Below are 17,482 nucleotides of genomic sequence, written 5' to 3'. Positions count from 1 at the left end.
ATCTTGAGTTCTATTTGTTAGAGCAGCCCTCTGATCATACACAGACCAATTCTCACTTTCAAATCTCTTCTCTCCTTGTCCTCCAGGGCCTGGTTTTACAGGTTTGTCTCTCTCTTCCCGCACCTAATGCTCCCATCTCACCCCCTTTTACTCCCTTTATCATGCAGCTCAATTTATTTATTTATTTATTTTTTTTTTTTTATTTTTTTTTTTATTTTTTTTTTTTCAACGTTTTTTATTTATTTTTGGGACAGAGAGAGACAGAGCATGAACGGGGGAGGGGCAGAGAGAGAGGGAGACACAGAATCGGAAACAGGCTCCAGGCTCCGAGCCATCAGCCCAGAGCCTGACGCGGGGCTCGAACTCACGGACCGCGAGATCGTGACCTGGCTGAAGTCGGACGCTTAACCGACTGCGCCACCCAGGCGCCCCAATGCAGCTCAATTTAACTCTTATCCATTTCCTCCAAACATCACTCCTCAGGAATCATTCTTTTCAGTCCACAAGGAAGCCTCCAGTCACTGGGGTGTATCTTCTTTAGAAGGTAGAAGAGAATTATAAATTACAAATAGCTTTTTTCCATGTTACACATGGAAAACACTTCACAGACTATGTAACTACCATGTAACAAGTGCTCAATGATGGGTTCCTCCATTTTCCATTTAGCCCTGTGCCTTCTCCAGGAGTTGACATTAGTTCTGGAACAAACTGGAAAGATCTAATGATCTACTTCTACTGTGGTACTGTACCTCTGCTGTAGATCAAAATCGAGCCATGTGAAAGATTCCAATTAGCGATAACCTGAGCCAGGTTTACACACTTTAAGAATGCTTTGGATGAAAGAGAATCTTCTTGGTGAATCCCAAACATGATTGTTAATCCAAAGGTTAAAAATATGTAGATTCTGGGGTCCCAATACTGGAAAGTCTGACTTTATGAGTTTGCTGTAGGGTCAGGAAGTCAGCATGTTAGCATATATCTCAGGTAATTTTGATGCAGTTATTTAGCTGGTGCATGAACTGACTAAAATCTTGGATATTATGCGTCTAAGATTTGGCAAAAAGCAGGTTAAGGGGAGACAAATGTCAGGTAATGCTCATTTCCACTACTTTCCCCCCTAACTCTCACCTCCCCTGGTAACACCAGAAAGATTAAACTAATAATTCAGCCATGGGATAAGGAGCCTTAAAGGTTTCCAACTACATCAAACCATGGGTCAGATTGCACTCTCAAGTTCAGCCATGTATGGCCTAGGACGATAATGGGCTTTGATGCTTACACATTCAAGTAAGCATCACAATTTGGCTTGGTATACACATAGAAATTGCCAATGAAAGACAAAGGGAGAATAACAGGAAATGGGAACACATCTGTTTGGAAGCCCAGCTACCTGATATGTTAGCTTTGGCAACCCTTGTACACTTTGTCCTGCCAGTGAAGCTACTGTCAGGGAAATTGAAACACTGACCTCATATGGCTGGGATCGGCACCAGTAATGCCTCTATACATATTAGGGCTTCAAAACAGTTCCGGAGGTTGATCTGGGGCTCAACTTGGCAGCCCTAAACCACACAGATCATTACCTATAATGGGAATTATGTATGTTTATTATTGAGCTGATTTCTTTTGAAAATGTTCATGGCTTAGAGTTGTAAAACTCACATACAGAAAATAAATTCAACATTTCAATTAAAAGCAGCAACTTCCAAACAGAAAAATATGTGATAGAGTTCCAGAGTCCTAACATGCTGCTGCAAACGCTGAAGGTCAGAAGAATATATTAGGAGGGAAAGTGCGGGGGCATCAGAGGCAACGAAACAGCCTTTGGAAGCTTTCTCTTCCATTCTCTGAAAAGAGTTGGGTATCCAACAAGTCGTGTCCCATTGCTGACCATCCCCCACCCTGCCCCAAGGGATCATAGGAGGCGGAGCTGTAAACTGCAGAGCCCATGTTTAGAGGACCTTCGGTACAGGACCAGAGCCATGGGATTTTATCCTCTTTGTATATTTTAGTTTTAAGGAACACCAAGAGGCACCATTTATAATGTAAAAAGTCTGGGGTTTCATTACATTTAACTTCATGAAAGAGTTTGTACAACCTTCTGGTGCTACTTTTGGGCATAGCTGTGAGTACTGAGCTGGCAGGTGAACAAGAGCTATTAATAAAAAGGCTCATCCTCTAGATTAGCACATTGGATTATGTGATTTGTCAAGTTGTCAGACATGAAGAAGAAATTATTTGGTCTTGTTTTGACAGAAATATGCTCAAGCATTTTGGATTACCTTCCAGGCCCTAAGTGTTCAGAGAATCTCAACACCTCTTGATTCAGTGGATCAAGAGACCTGTGTCATTTCAAATTACGCTGTCATCTCTTTTTGTGAAAATTTGTTTATGTTCTACATGTCTGGTGACCATTTCTCTGGACGACTGTCTAATAAAGACCTTCTCATCTTTATCTTGTTGCTCTTCTTTCCCTGCACTCTCTCACCCAGAATCATGTACCTCATGCCCTAGCAAGTTTCTAACAATAATGTTTATTGAACCCCTACTTTGTATCAGGTTTTGTACTTGGTGAGGCATATCACATATGTTTATTTCATACTTTAAACACGTCTAAGTAAGTGATATTATTCCCATTTTACAGATGAAGAAATTGTTACTCTAAAAAGATATATATATATATATATATATATATATATATATATATATATATCTTATATATATCTTATATATATCTTATATATATCTTATATATATATATATAAAACTTGGTCAAAATAATGAAACTAGACAATGTCCAAGCTACGATTTGAATCTATGTCTTCTAACTCCAAACCAGTGATGTTTCCATTATGTCATTCTGCTCCGCCACCATTGTAAGTAAGTACTTGGAATTTAAGCATATACACTTATGCACTTATGCACATATGCACTTATGAATTCCAGTGCATACATTATGCAGTCTAAATTCAACTTGGTAGAATGTTGCTTGATTAAAAGATTAGAATACACAGACCATAGACTATGGGACTAAAATCAAGTCTTTTTGTTTTATATCAACTAAGGAGTTTCAGGGATAAGAACCCCAGGTGGTCTGAACCTCATAGAGCATGCTCAGTTGCTCAGGGGACAATGATGCAAAATAAAGGACATTTTCTTACCTTTGGAAACAGGCACCTATGCTGACGTGGTCTTGGAAATCCATGTTATGATGGAGCCTGTCAGGTAAAATAGTATTAGTTCCTGTTATAAATATATTTTGATAGAAAAAGAAATAAATTTAGTTATAAACTTACTATTGAGCTCTTGGTCTGACTCCTAAAAGTTATGTGAATTTGGCAAATCTCAATCTCCCTATACTACTGTGTAGTTACCTATAAAATGGGCATTATAACACTAGGCAGGCCAACACTCCCATCCATGTAATGCTAGATTATACACTCTGGATTAGGGGCCGCTTCTGTGCGCCTTAAAGAGTACTTGGCACAATAGGAAGGTCCATTCTTTATTGAACTGATGAAGCTAAAATATGCTAATGGGTATGAAAGTAACTTGGAAACTATAAAAGGAATTGAAATAATTATTTTTCTTAAAAAATAAACATTTTATTTTAGAACAGTTTTAGATTTAAAAAATTTGAAGGTTATATATAGGTTTCCCAGTTTCTCCTATTGTTAGCATTTTACATCAGTGTGGTGCATTTGTCACAATTAATTAACCAATATCAATACATGGTTATTAACTAAAGGCCATACTTGATTCATATTTTCTTAGTTTTTATGTAATATCCTTTTTCTTGTTCCTCGTTCTAGGATCTCATCCGTAGTACCACATGACATGTAGCCATCTTTAGGTTCCTTTTGACAGTGAAAATTTCTCAGACTTTGCTTGTTTTTGATAACCAGGAAGTACTGGTTGAGTAATTTGTAGACTGTCTCTCCACTGGAATTTTTTATGACTAGATTGGGGTTATGTGTTTGGGGGAGGAAGACCACAGAGTTAAAAGACCATGTTCACCACATCATATCAAAGGTACACCCTATCAGTATGCCATATCCTTGTTGGTGTTAACTTTGATCACCTGGCTGATGTAGTCTTCACAAGGTTTCACCACTGTAAAGTTACTTTTTTTTTAATCCCCTTTCCATACTATATTCTTTATGCTTGTAGCGATGTCTCTGGTACTTTGTCTCACAGGATCCCCCTTAGGATCTCTTGTAGGGCTGGTTTAGTGGTGACAAATTCCTTCAGTTTTTGTTTGTTTGGGAAGACCTTTATCTCTCCTTCTATTCTAAATGACAGACTTGCTGGATAAAGGATTCTCGGCTGCATATTTTTTTCTGTTCATCACATTGAAGATCTCTTGCCAATCCTTTCTGGCCTGCCAAGTTTCAGTAGAGAGATCAGTCACGAGTCTTATAGGTCTCCCTTTATATGTTAGAGCACATTAATCTCTAGCTGCTTTCAGAATTTTCTCTTTATCCTTGTATTTTGCCAGTTTCACTATGATATGTCGTGCAGAAGATCGATTCATGTTACGTCTGAAGGGAGTTCTCTGTGTCTCTTGGATTTCAATGCCTTTTTCCTTTCCCACATCCAGGAAGTTCTCAGCTAGTATTTCTTCAAGTACATGTTCAGCACCTTTCCCTCTCTCTTCCTCCTCTGGAATACCAATTATGCGTAGATTATTTCTCTTAAGTGTATCACTTAGTTCTCTAATTTTCCCCTCATACTCCTGGATTTTTTTATCTCTCTTTCTCTCAGCTTCTTTTTCCATTTTATCTTCTAGTTCACCTATTCTCTCCTCTGCCTCTTCAATCCGAGCCGTAGTTGTCTCCATTTTAATTTGCAACTCGTTGATAGCATTTTTTAGCTCCTCCTGGCTGTTCCTTAGTCCCTTGATCTCTGTAGCAAGAGATTCTCTGCTGTCCTTTATACTGTTTTCAAGCCCAGGGATTAATTTTATGACTATTATTCTAAATTCACTTTCTGTTATATTGTTTAAATCGTTTTTGATCAGTTCATTAGCTGTTGTTATTTCCTGGAGGTTTTTTTGAGGGGAATTCTTCCATTTCGTCATTTTGGATAGTCCCTGGAGTGGTGCGGCACTGCAGGGCACTTCCCCTGTGCAGTCTTGAATAACTCCCGTTGATGGGCGGGGCCGCAGTCCGACCTGATGTCTGCCCCCAGCCCACCACTGGGGCCACAGTCAGACTGGTTCATGCCTTCTCTTTCCCTCTCCTAGGGGCGGGATTCACTGTGGGGTGGCGTGGCTACTTGCACACTGCCAGGCTTGTGGTGCTGGGGATCTGGGTATTAGCTGGGGTGGATCGGCAAGGTGCACAGGGGCGGGAGGGGCAGGCTCAGCTCGCTTTTCCTTCAGAGATCCACTTAGGGAGGGGGATCCGCAGAAGCACAGCTTTGGGTGTTTGCGCGGTGCAAGCAAGTTCCCTGGCAGGAACCGGTTCCCTTTGGGATTTTGGCTGGAGGATGGGCGAGGGAGATGGCGCTGGTGAGTGCCTTTGTTCCCCGCCAAGCTGAGCTCTGCCGTCCGGGGGCTCAACAACTCTTCCTCCCTTTGTCCTCCAGCCCTACCGTTCTCCGAACAGAGCTGTTAGCTTATAACCTTCCAGATGTTAAGTCCCGCTTGCTGTCAGAACACACCGCGTCCGGCCCCTCCGCTTTTGCAAGCCAGACTTGGGGGCTTTGCTGGGCCGGCTGGCCGCCCCTCCGCTCCGGCTCCCTCCCGCCAGTCTGTGGAGTGCACACCACCTCTCTGCCCTTCCTACCCTCTTCCATGGGCCTCTCGTCTGGGCTTGGCCCCGGAGACTCCGTTCTGCTAATCTTCTGGCAGTTTTCTGGGTTATTTAGGCAGGTGTAGGAGGAATCTAAGTGATCAGCAGTACGTGCAGTGAGCCCAGCGTCCTCCTACGCTGCCATCTTCCCAGGATCGCCTCCATACTATATTCTTTAAAAGGAAGTCACCCATACTTAAGCCACCTATACTTAGGTAGTGGGGTATTATGTTCCATCTCCTTGAGGGTGGAGATGGAACTTAATTTATTTGGAATTCTTTTTCATGGGAGATTTGCCAATTCTCCCCACTTGTTTAATTATTCAATCATTTATTTATATTCATATGGATCATGTATATTTCTTTTATACTTTGGGCTATGATTCAGTATTACTTTATTTTGTTGTGCAAATGTAATTATTAATTTTACTATTAATAGTAACCAAGGAGAATCCATAGTGGACTAGTATTCTGCTGAATTCTATTCTGTAGTTGGAAAGGTGATTGTGAGGTTCAGGACTTATGTCTATTTTGCTCACCTCTGTACTCTCAGAGCCTGACTTTTGGCTCATGTTATGTGCCTTACAAATACTTTCTGAATTAATATCTGAAATACAGTATTGAGTTATAACTGCCATTGATTATAGAGATCATGGGTAAACAGATTTGTTGTTGCAGGACTTCTAGCCAGGATCACAAATGTTTGATAGCCATGGAAACAACTTGCAAATTTATCACTAGACTCTAGAATGTCCTTTTCCACCCACATCACACTATACCATAATCACAGCTGGAACACAAAATGCCACTCTTCAAAGAGCTCCCACCATGGGTATCATAGAGAAACATCACATGTACTATTGAGAAGGCACATGTATCCCATGAAATTCTCTGTCAACATAAAATGGCCATGATGGTTTTCCCCCACCAGGCTCTGAAATACAGTACAATCACAAGGCTGAAATAGCAAGCACTTTGTGACAAGAAAGAAAAACCCTGCTTCTTATCTGACTTCAAATCTCCCTTCATTTATCAACTGCAAGCACTCAGTTTGAGTTTGGAGTGGGAGCCTTTGACTACGTAACCTGTCATGTTCAGTTAGAGAATGAATCTTGAAATTCCAACAGGTGCCAGCTATAGTGGCACAGGCATTAAGTTGAGTCCATCCCTCTGGTGGTACTACACAGTGGATATTTGTCCAAAACTAGGGGCAAGTCCAAGCTCTGGCTTTGATTTATAGCATCTGGCAGTTTCTACTGCTGGGATCTTGGCCAAAGCCAAGTTCTCTCCCTCTGTCTGTCTTTATCCAACTCATTTCTCAGTTAACATTTTGAAGTATTCTTCATGAATCCCAAAATATGCCTCTTGGAATTTCACCATGATCCTCCCAACATCTGTTATGCATTTACTTCTAAATCAATATTTTGCCAAATTCTAGCTCCTTCTGGATCAGTAAAATATGGAATTGAATTCTAGTTCTGTTATGAACTAGGCCAGTCATGAAAGCTCTCTGAGTCAATTTCCTTATCAGTATGGCAAGTAAAGTAATGCCTACTTGAATAAGATGGTATTGTGAAGGTTAGAAATTAGTTAATAAAAGTACTAGCTCATTACAGAAGCTAATTAAACAGTAAACATCTGTTTATTTGAAGGTGCAGAGGGAACTCTTTTCATAATATAAATGCAATAACACACTAATAAAAAAAAACAAGTGGTAAATGTATTAGGAAATGATTCTTCAGGCGTTATCCATATCCCTCATTGATGGGAGGTTGAACAGGTCATTGTGCTGATGTGGCCAGTTTATATTTTCTTGCTTGAACATTATTTTATTATCATGTCTGAGAATAGTCCAATTAATGAATTCTTTGGGATAGAAGAAAGTTGAAGGAGTTAAGACCAGGAACTAGACTCTTCCCCAAGTATAGGTCAACAATGAGAACAATGGATTTAGTTTTGGATTCCACCTTAATCCTGGTTAAGTAGAATCAGGTAGTGGAAGCAGCAGGGACAGAGAAGGAGCCAGGAAACCAAATCTGAAAATCAAGAAAATGTAAGAGAATATAAAATATAAGGGAAGGAGTAAGGCAGACTCAAAAACCAAATCTAGTGGTTATGGGAACTGATCAGGTAACTATGAGCAGATCTGGGATCTTGAATAAGAAGAATTGATCAAGGATTTGTTTCAATTCTAGTCAGTTTCTTAAAGAAGTTATAATTTTTTTAAATTTCTTTTTATATTTATTTATTTTTGAGAAACAGAGTGAGACAAAGTGTGAGTGGGGGAGGGGCAGAGAGAGAAGGAGACACAGAATCTGAAGCAGGCTCCAGGCTCTGAGCTGTCAGCACAGAGCCTGATGCGGGGCTTGAACCACGAACTGTGAGATCATGACCTGAGCCGAAGTCGGACGTTCAACTGACTAAGCCACCCAGGCGCCCCAAAGAAATTATAATTTTTAAGGGTGCATGTTATCATGATTTCCTTTTTCCACACCATTGCATCTGCAAACCCATTCTGTTGGCTTGTTTTTTCCTTCGTACTGAATGAGGTTTTATATACATTTCATAGCTTCTGCACACATTCTAAACAGTGACATGAAAAGTCTTAATTTTTAAGACCATAAACTATCCAATTTAACCTAATGTTATCACTACAGACCCTCCTTCAATTTAACACTTCTATACTCCATCCCAACCCACACGCTGGACTTGACCCAAGCTAGTGCAGGAGAGAGCATGGCTAGCCACTTCTCCACCTTTCCCCAAAACTGCCTGGCTGCTTTTTCTCCCCATTTATAATTCTGCATCCAAGGTTAGAGGGGAAGGGCAAGGGCTGTAGCATGGAGGGAGGGAGTATGTGATGGGTACAGTTTCTCCCATCACAGTTGCATCTCTGGGACATTAGACACCTAAACATTCTTTATTGATTGGTGTTTTGTGGGTATTTAGATTTGTTTTCCTCCCCCTATAGAAGTCCACCCAGGAGGTCCCTTGACATAGGCAATTGCTCTGCTGGTTGACTGCTCTGCACCTTAGCTGGGATGAGCACAACTCCTCAAGGAGTTTGCAGGAGTTAAGTCCACAGAAGCTTCATTGTTGGAGTGTAGACAGCTTCAGAAGACCCATTTTAGTGCCGATTGGGTATCCCTGATCAGCCTTCTACCTTTAGGCTTTGACTTTTCTAAGAACTGTGACTAAATTTTAAATGGGCTCCTTCGCAGGGCTTTTCAAGGGCAGCGGTAAGTCTGTCAACAATCTTGCAGCTCTCCTCTAAAGAAATAATCCCTGCAGAGCTTCAAACCAACTTCACCCCACCCATCTTCTTTATATAACCTGGAGATAAGCAATGGGCCGAGCATCACAAAATTGGAGTCAGAGTTTCTTGGCAGGTTATACATAGATGATATGGTGCCTATTGCTTATGGCCTTTGGAACTTGACCAACATTCCAAGACCACAAAAAGTCATATCTAACTGGTGATTACACAATAAGAAGCCTCTCTAAAACATTTTCCTGTGGTGCTGCTGTCTTAGCTTCTATCCTTGCATTGCCTTAGGAGAAGGAGACACCTTGAAGGTGTCTGACAGTTTCTCATGCACAGGGTAATTTCTTCTTCTCAGAAGTCATTGCATAAAAGTCTTCTGTGTTTATCATTCATCTAGTAAACTCTACGCCTTATTTCCTGAGTTATCTAGTATAAACAATTTAAATCTCTCTGTGTCAAGTGTTTTCAAACTTTTTGAAGACATAATACCTAATCCTTTGGATTGTTATGAAGATTTGAATGAAACCCTGTTAGTTCAGTACTGACCACAGCGCCTTGTCTATAGAAAGCACTCGGTAAAAGATGGTTGAAAAAAGTTGTCTTTGGGGCACCTGACTGACTCAGTCAAAAGAATATATGACTCTTGATCTCAGGGTGATGAGTTCAAGTCTCATGTTGGGTATAGAGTTTAATTAAAAACAAACAAAAAAAAGATCAAAAAAGTCTTTGTGTGATGGATCAGCCTGTTTGATGGAAGGCTCTTCTTGTGAAGTTCTGGGAAGTAAAGCAGGGTTCATTCTGTATACTGGAGGTTTTGGTTCAAGAGTACCCTTCTGTAGCAGGGCAGAAGCAAGGTCACATTGATATATGCATGGCCCAGACGGAATGTTTTGGTGAAAAAGGAAAATAAACCAGAGATACTTTGACAGAACAGTCTGTTTTACGTATATACAGTTTTTGAAGGACCAAATCTTGTCTCTTTATTTATGATGAAGCGAAATCGTGATAATAAGTGCTGTAAATCTGCCTTTTGGGATATAGTAGGAAATTATCCTGGTCAAACATTGCCTGTGTGAAATGCATCTGAGTTGAGAGACAGAAAAAAGCTCCAGTGTTCATACCTTGAAAATAGTTGTACTACCAACTATAAATTTTTTCTGTCTCTATCTCATCTTTAAGAATATTCTATGAGATTTTTCTAAATATCCTGCCAAGTTTCACAGATAATATTTCTGAAAAGGTGCCACCTATAAACTCTATCATCCTAATTAATAGTCATGAATGTGGTTTATTTAACAAGCTCCATTTTAGGAAAGACACCTGCCCAATAGTTCTCTGTATCCTCTTATCTATTACCAATAGGTATATTTAAAGTAACCTAGCAAGGACTTCCAATTTTATTTTTAAGAATCCAATTCCTAGCACTTAATGTTTTTACTATTTTCTGAGGTAGTAGTCTAAATATATGGAAAACACTTGCATATAAGAATGGTCTAAAAGAACATTTATTAGCCCTGAAGAAGTGTTTAGGCACCCACCTGTGACCCAGTTTAGGAGAAATTATGTGGCTAAAAGATTCAAACAGGGCTGATGAATTCAACTCAATTCTTTGAGAGCAGAAATGCTGACTGGGTTCGGTTTAACGTATATTATTGTAATCAAGACAAAAGCATTACCAGAGTAAAACTGGTCCCAAATATTTTTTAATGGACATATTTTGAGTTCCTGCTTTCCTGTTGATGAAAGGGAATTTCTTAATGGGCAACACAGTGTTCTAAAAAGGAAACCCTAATGACAGGGACAATTGTGGGACTGAATTCACATCTAAATGTGTATGTGGTTCAGACTTTCAAGTAACTATTGCAACACTAGCTTATTCTATAATATGGTTAAATTATTCAAAACCAAGTTATTCAAAACTTGCAAGTTATTCAAAACCAAATAGTTAAGACATTTCTATGTTTTTTCAGTATTTTCTTTTTACATTATCTCTCTTCTATGAGAGGCTCAGAGACCTAGAAGATACAGAGTCTGGAAGAAAGTAACTCTGTGCTCCCTCTCTCAAGCCTCCCCATAATATTTAGTATATAAACATGTCTAGTATAGGGACAAGTGCTTAAAAATATCTTTGGAATCTTAAAATAGGAAAGAAGTAAAAAAATATAAAGGCTAAGAGAAGTAGAAGTTGAGAGAGGGATTCTCATCTACGTTGTCTGTGTGATGGACACATAGAAGGGTGAGTTGCAGGGTGGATGGCTGGATGGATCTGCTTTTCCACATATGCTCAAGTCTATTTCAACAGGTCAGGTAACACTTAGGATGTACCCTCTTCCAAAGAGCCTGAACATATCTGCCCTACTTTATCAGAAGACAAGAGGAACAAAACTGTCCTTGGGAAAAAAACAAAGACCTTTTTGTGTTTGAAGTCCAATTTGGCTGCTGAGTGATTATGTGAGCTGAGAAAAATCCCTCAGTATCTTCAAACTTCAATTTATCCAATATAAAATGGGTGCTTTAATACATACTAAACAGAGGTTTTGCTAAAATTCAGTAAGATAATGTATAATCCAACTTTTCAGACAAAGAACATTTGGACACATTACTTGTTATTTTCCTCACTTCATGGCAGGTTTCTTTAATAAAAAAGATACAGTGTAAGTTTCAAAGATGGGGATGTCTAGATTCAATATCCATCAAATATATTAGAAGCATCTTAACCATCAGCAGGCCAGGCTCTGATATCTCCTATGCAAATCTGGCTGCCTCAAAAGAAGTTCATCCAGACCCAAAGGCTATTCAATAGTCAAATAAATCCATTCAGTCAAGAACTATGTGTTGGATGACTGCTCTGTGCTAGACACTACGCTGAGTTCTGTGCATATAATTTTTGCCTGAGCAAAGGTAAACTGACATACAGGATGACTTTAATTAAGACAAGTAGCTCCAGAATTAGAGCTATAGCTGCAGTTCCAAACTAAACATGTGATACGGCCATGTATATAAACATAGGAATGGTGGGGACTAAGCCACACCAGAGAGCTCAAATCTATCCTAAAGACAGTCACATTCAAAATAATTAGAAAGAAACTGTACTTCCCAAAGAAAATATGGCAGGCTGAATTTGTCCTGGTAGTTCTGAGTTTATGGTTCCGTTACATGGCCAGTTATAGAGATTAGATTTATAGCAAAAACCAGGAATGGGCTAAGCTTTATATTCTCCTTAGAACTTCTTTTAATGTTTATTTATTTTTGGAGAAAAAGAGACAGAGCGTGAGCGGGGGTGGGGGAGGTGGGCAGAGAGAGAGAGAGGGAGACACAGAATCTGAGGCAGGCTCCAGGCTCTGAGTTGTCAGCACAGAGCTCAGTGAGGGACTTGAACCCAGGGACTGTGAGATCATGACCTGTGTTTTAACTGACTGAACCACCCAGGCACCCCATATGTCCTGCTTTATGTGATATGGAAACAAAGAAATCCTAAGCAATTGAGAAATAGCTGTCTTCCAGATAACACATAGTGAACTAATTGATTTATTTGTTTCAGAATAATGTTCTTATTCTGCCACGTGATACTCTACAAATCTGGTCCAAAAATCTTTTGATTTTCTTCTCTAACATTTTCTCATCTATGCTATTCTGGCCAAATGACTCTACACATTATCCCTGTATGTGTTTTGCACTTTCCCACTTATGTGTCCTTGCTTCACCTGGACCGATTTTCCCACATTTTATCAAACCCAAATACTTTTCCCCTTTTAGGACTAAATCAAGTGTACTCTTTGCTTCAACTAAACCGACATTTTGTAGATAATAGCTCTCCTTCGTGATATATATTCTTTCCTTGTTGCAGACAACAGAATCCACTCCAACTGGCTTAAAGAGAAAGAGATTTATTAAGTGGTACAGAACATCTCAGTTGCTGGAACAGTAGGAGGAGCAGCCTATAGGCTGGTGGTCAGTTCCCAGAAGACCACAGTACTCGCTTGGTACAGGAACTATTGCTACAACCCATCCCACACCCTTACTACTTCTCCTGCCACTTCAGCCATCAGAATGAATAGTTAGAACCTCACTTATTTTTTCCATAGCTTACTTTTGAGCCAAAGTTTTATACCAGCATATCTGATTGGCTGAGCACATATCACACATTTGCACCTTAGAGACCAGTAGGTGTGGGAAATTAGGTGTTCATTATATTGAGATTCACAGTGTGGGGGAACTTTGAAAATGTGGGGCAGGTAATCAAAAGATTTGGGTAAGCCCAGAGTGACACATGTCCATTGAATTTAGACTCTCTTTTACTCTGGATTTTGGCTCTGCGTGTATTCATTCATTCATTCATTCATTCATTCAGTAAGGAAGTAAGTATTTTTATGAATTATGATATACCTTGTATTATGTTGTCTCTAGAAATCATTATCCTTAAGAAGCATACAGTTAGGAAACCCATAGAACTGTACAACACAAAGAATGAATCCTAATGTAAACTATGGACTTTAGTTAAAAAATAATGTATCAATATTGATTCATCAATTATAATAAATGTACCACATGAATGCAATATGTTTATTATAGGGGAAACTGAGGGTAAGAAAGGGGTGAGGGAATACAAGGAAATATCTATACTTTCTGCTCAATTTTTCTTTAAATCTAAAATTTCTCTAAAATTAAGTCAGGGTGCCTGGGTCATTCAGTTCGTTGAGCATGTGACTTTGGCTCAGGTCATGATCTCATGGTTTGTGACTTCGAGCCCCACACTGGGTTCACTGCTCTAAGTGGAGAGCCTGCTTTGGATCCTCTGTCCCCCTCTCTGTGCCCCTCCCTTGCTTTCACTCTCTCTCTCTCTCTCTCAAAAATAACAAAACATTTAAAAATAAATCAATTAATAAAAAAGAAGCTTACAATGTAGAAGGTTGGAAAAACAATAAAGCAACAGTTAAAATATAGGGAAGGGGCGCCTGGGTGGCGCAGTCGGTTAAGCGTCCGACTTCAGCCAGGTCACGATCTCGCGGTCCGTGAGTTCGAGCCCCGCGTCAGGCTCTGGGCTGATGGCTCGGAGCCTGGAGCCTGTTTCCGATTCTGTGTCTCCCTCTCTCTCTGCCCCTCCCCCGTTCATGCTCTGTCTCTCTCTGTCCCAAAAATAAAAAATAAAAAACATTAAAAAAAAAAAATAAAAAAAAAATAAATAAAATATAGGGAAAATAGTGTTATAGGACAGAGAAGAGAGTTTAAGTCATATTTTAAGGAGATTTGTTGTAGGAGTAATGGAAAAGTGAGGAAAGGTTTCTGAAAGAAGTCACACTTGGTTGTAAACTGCAAATGGGAGGGAGCACAGAGAAGGAAATTAAAGAGATTGGTGTGTGCAAATGGAGGATGTCTGAAAGTGCAGGACAAGAGAGAAACTGAAATTAGCTGAGCATGGCTATAGTAAAGAGAGTGATGAGAGGGTCATATAAGATCAGACTGGAGACACCCAATGGGGTCCGGGCCATAAGGGCCTTAGATGCAAAGCCTCAGAGGTTTGGACATTGTCTTATCTCCACAACAGTGTCTGCTTTTGGAAAATGTTTATCCTCAGAATCCAGCACAGCACCAAGCATATAGTGCTCTATTCATTGATGATTTGCAAATGCCATTACTTCTTCCATATCTATTGACCTTCTACTTAGGGAAGGGCTTTCTCTTTTCCTCCATTTATTTATCTATTGGTTTATTTCCTTTTATCAGTATGGGCTCATGGATTCTTATTTTATTCAATGGGTTATAATCTGTTATTCTAATGAATTATTTTGATGCTCTAATTGTCCCAGATTTGACAAATAGTAGCCTCTTCAAACTGGCATCTGCATCCTTCAACATGTCTCCATCATTCTTTGAGGACTTCCTTATTATTTGGCAAGACAAAGTGTTCTGGATTAAAGAAAATAAAGAAACATGACAATTGAATGCAAAATGAATCCTGGCTTAGTTCCTGGACCAGAAGAGAAAGGTTTTCTATAAAAGTTATTACCAGAACAAATGGCCAAATTTGATTAGGGCTATAAATTAAATTATAGTTTTGTATCACAGTTAATTTCTTCATTGTTAACTGAGAACATATTCTTATTTAAGGAAAATACACACTGCTGTGTTTAGGGGTAAATGGGGATCAGATCTGTGACCTACTCTCAAATGTTATTTAGGAAAAAATAACAATAGTAGTTGTATATATATGCATATTTACGTACATATGTAACATATTAAATATTATATATACATGAGAGAGATTGATAAAACAAATGTGGTAAAATTTCATCATTTGGGAAATCTTGGATATGGATATATGGAATTTTTTATACTGCTTTTGCTATTTTTCTGTAATTCTAAATTGTGTTAAAACACAAAATTTAAGAAAATAAGCAAACAAAAATATGTTGTTTTTCTAGGGAGCATAAATTGTCTGGAAAGAAAAGGGGAGAAAAGAATCCAAGAAGGGAAGCTATTATAGGCATCTGAGGAGAAGTGGCCATGACATGGACCAGACAATGGAAGCAGTGGATATATCGGGTTGTAAACAGACTCCAGATACAAATTAGAGGTAGAATTGTCAGGACTTGACTATGAGCTGTAGGGAGGATGAGAAAAGGGACACTTTATAGGAGGGTGCCTGGGTTTGGGGCTTTAGTAATTTGATGAACAGTAGTGTCATTTACAGATATAAGAACCTAAAGAGGGAAATTTTGCAGCAAAGGTGAAATCAAAAACTTTTATTTGGACATAAAAATTTGAGATGGGTATTAGTCATCAAAGTGGAGATATATGACATACGTGAGCAACTCAGTGGAGAATTTTGTGCTGGAATAAAACTTACGGGAGTAGCCGGAATAAAGGTGGTATTTAAGGGGTGCCTGGGTGGCTCAGTCAGTTTAGCATCCGACTTTGGCTCAGGTCATGATGTCACGGTTCCTGAGTTCAAGCCCCGCATCAGGCTCTGTGCTGACAGCTCAGAGCCTGGAGCCTGTTTCAGATTTCTGTGTCTCCCTCTCTCTGCCCCTCCCCCACCCACGCTCTGTCTCTCTCTGCCTCTCAAAAATAAAGAAACGTATTAATTTAAAAAAAGATGTTATTTAAAACCATAGAACTAGATGAAATTACCTACAAAGTGCGTGTTAAGGGAGAAAACAGTTTTGAGGAACTACCATATTTCAGAGTGGAAACATAGGGCCTGCCATGTCATTTATGGGGCTCAGTGCAAAATAGAATTGCAGAGTCCTTTGTTCAAAAATTATTGAAAATTTCAAGATGGTGACAACAGAGCATTAAACCGAGTTGGAGGCCCATCTAAGGGGGGGCGGACGGGCAGCCTAGTATGACTGCCCAGGTTGCACATTTATGAAACCAGTCCTGTACACAAAGAAGGAAGTTCCAGTAAAGGATATATAAAAAGGAGCATTCAGAAAGGTGTATCTCTGACCTCATAGAAGCCAGGTTAAGAGAATTTTCAAGAAGAAAGGATGTTAGCTATTTTGAAAATGTTTAAGTAGTTTCAACAGAAGTAAGAGAAATCTCTGTGAACTTGGCTACATGTTTTACTGGACAAAAGTCACTTATGAATATTGGACAGAAAGACCAATAGAATAAAGCAAAGGTAAAGAAGCAGAGAGAGTGAGTGTAATTTATCTGTTTGAGGAAGTTTTGCTCTGAAGAAAAGCAGAGAGGTTAAGTGATAGATGGAGGGGAACTTGAGTTTTTAAAGTGAGAAATGGAAGAATTTGTAGGCTGATGAATATAATCCAGTAAAAAAAAAAAAAAAAAGACAGAGTGGTAAGAGAAGGAAACATCTGTTTAATTGGATGACATCTTTAGCAGTTTCTCTGACTGCTTGGATACAGGCACAGATGAGGTTTTTGGGAAATTCTCCATGGCACTATTGTGTCTCTGCACAGATTGTGAGCAGAAGCACTGACTATCTTTTCAGGGACATTTGTGTAGTGAAAGGGCTTGGAAAATAGAAATAATAGACTCTCTCCCTCCAGAATAAAAGGCTGGCATGCTTACTCTCCAGCATAATAAAGATAATGTCTTTAATATATTGGGCATGTTTCCTGCCAATTACACCTGATTCAGGTTCTGTACGATTAGGGCTCCTCTTCTGTAATGCAGCCCACTGAATGTACAGGTGTCACCCAAACCTCGCTGTGTCACCCTGTGGGAACTGGGGCTCAGGGAACCAGAGGAAAAATGCCGATGCTCTGGCTACCACTACTGCGGAGTAATAAAACTCTTGTCTCTGATTCAGGAGGCTGTGTCTTCTGCCAGCATCCATGAAATAGTGGCAGGTTGGCTTGTTAACTTGCAAGTAGTAAAAATAATTACTACTTACACTTTAGACACTTTACAATTCTTGACAATGAGCTCCAAAGGAAGCAAGAGGCCACATAGTTGAA

The 17,482-nt window shown here is 39.5% G+C and overlaps 1 long non-coding RNA gene across 1 annotated transcript in view; it reads right to left on the bottom strand.

The window, feature by feature from the left end:
- Positions 1-439: 439 nt before the first annotated feature.
- Positions 440-17,482, bottom strand: part of LOC131494442 (uncharacterized) — a 51,363-nt gene continuing 34,320 nt past the window's right edge. Inside the window, exons 2-4 of the long non-coding RNA XR_009253406.1 lie at positions 3,162-3,218; positions 1,469-1,583; positions 440-944 (exon numbers count right to left, since the gene is read on the bottom strand). This is a non-coding gene — a long non-coding RNA (uncharacterized LOC131494442). The remainder of the gene's footprint in view (positions 945-1,468; positions 1,584-3,161; positions 3,219-17,482) is intronic.

This window comes from Neofelis nebulosa, chromosome 14 (genome assembly GCF_028018385.1).
Source record: "Neofelis nebulosa isolate mNeoNeb1 chromosome 14, mNeoNeb1.pri, whole genome shotgun sequence".
Lineage (NCBI taxonomy): Eukaryota > Metazoa > Chordata > Mammalia > Carnivora > Felidae > Neofelis > Neofelis nebulosa.
The sequence above is the reverse complement of the archived record's forward strand: the minus strand, read 5'-3'. Positions and strand labels throughout refer to the sequence as shown.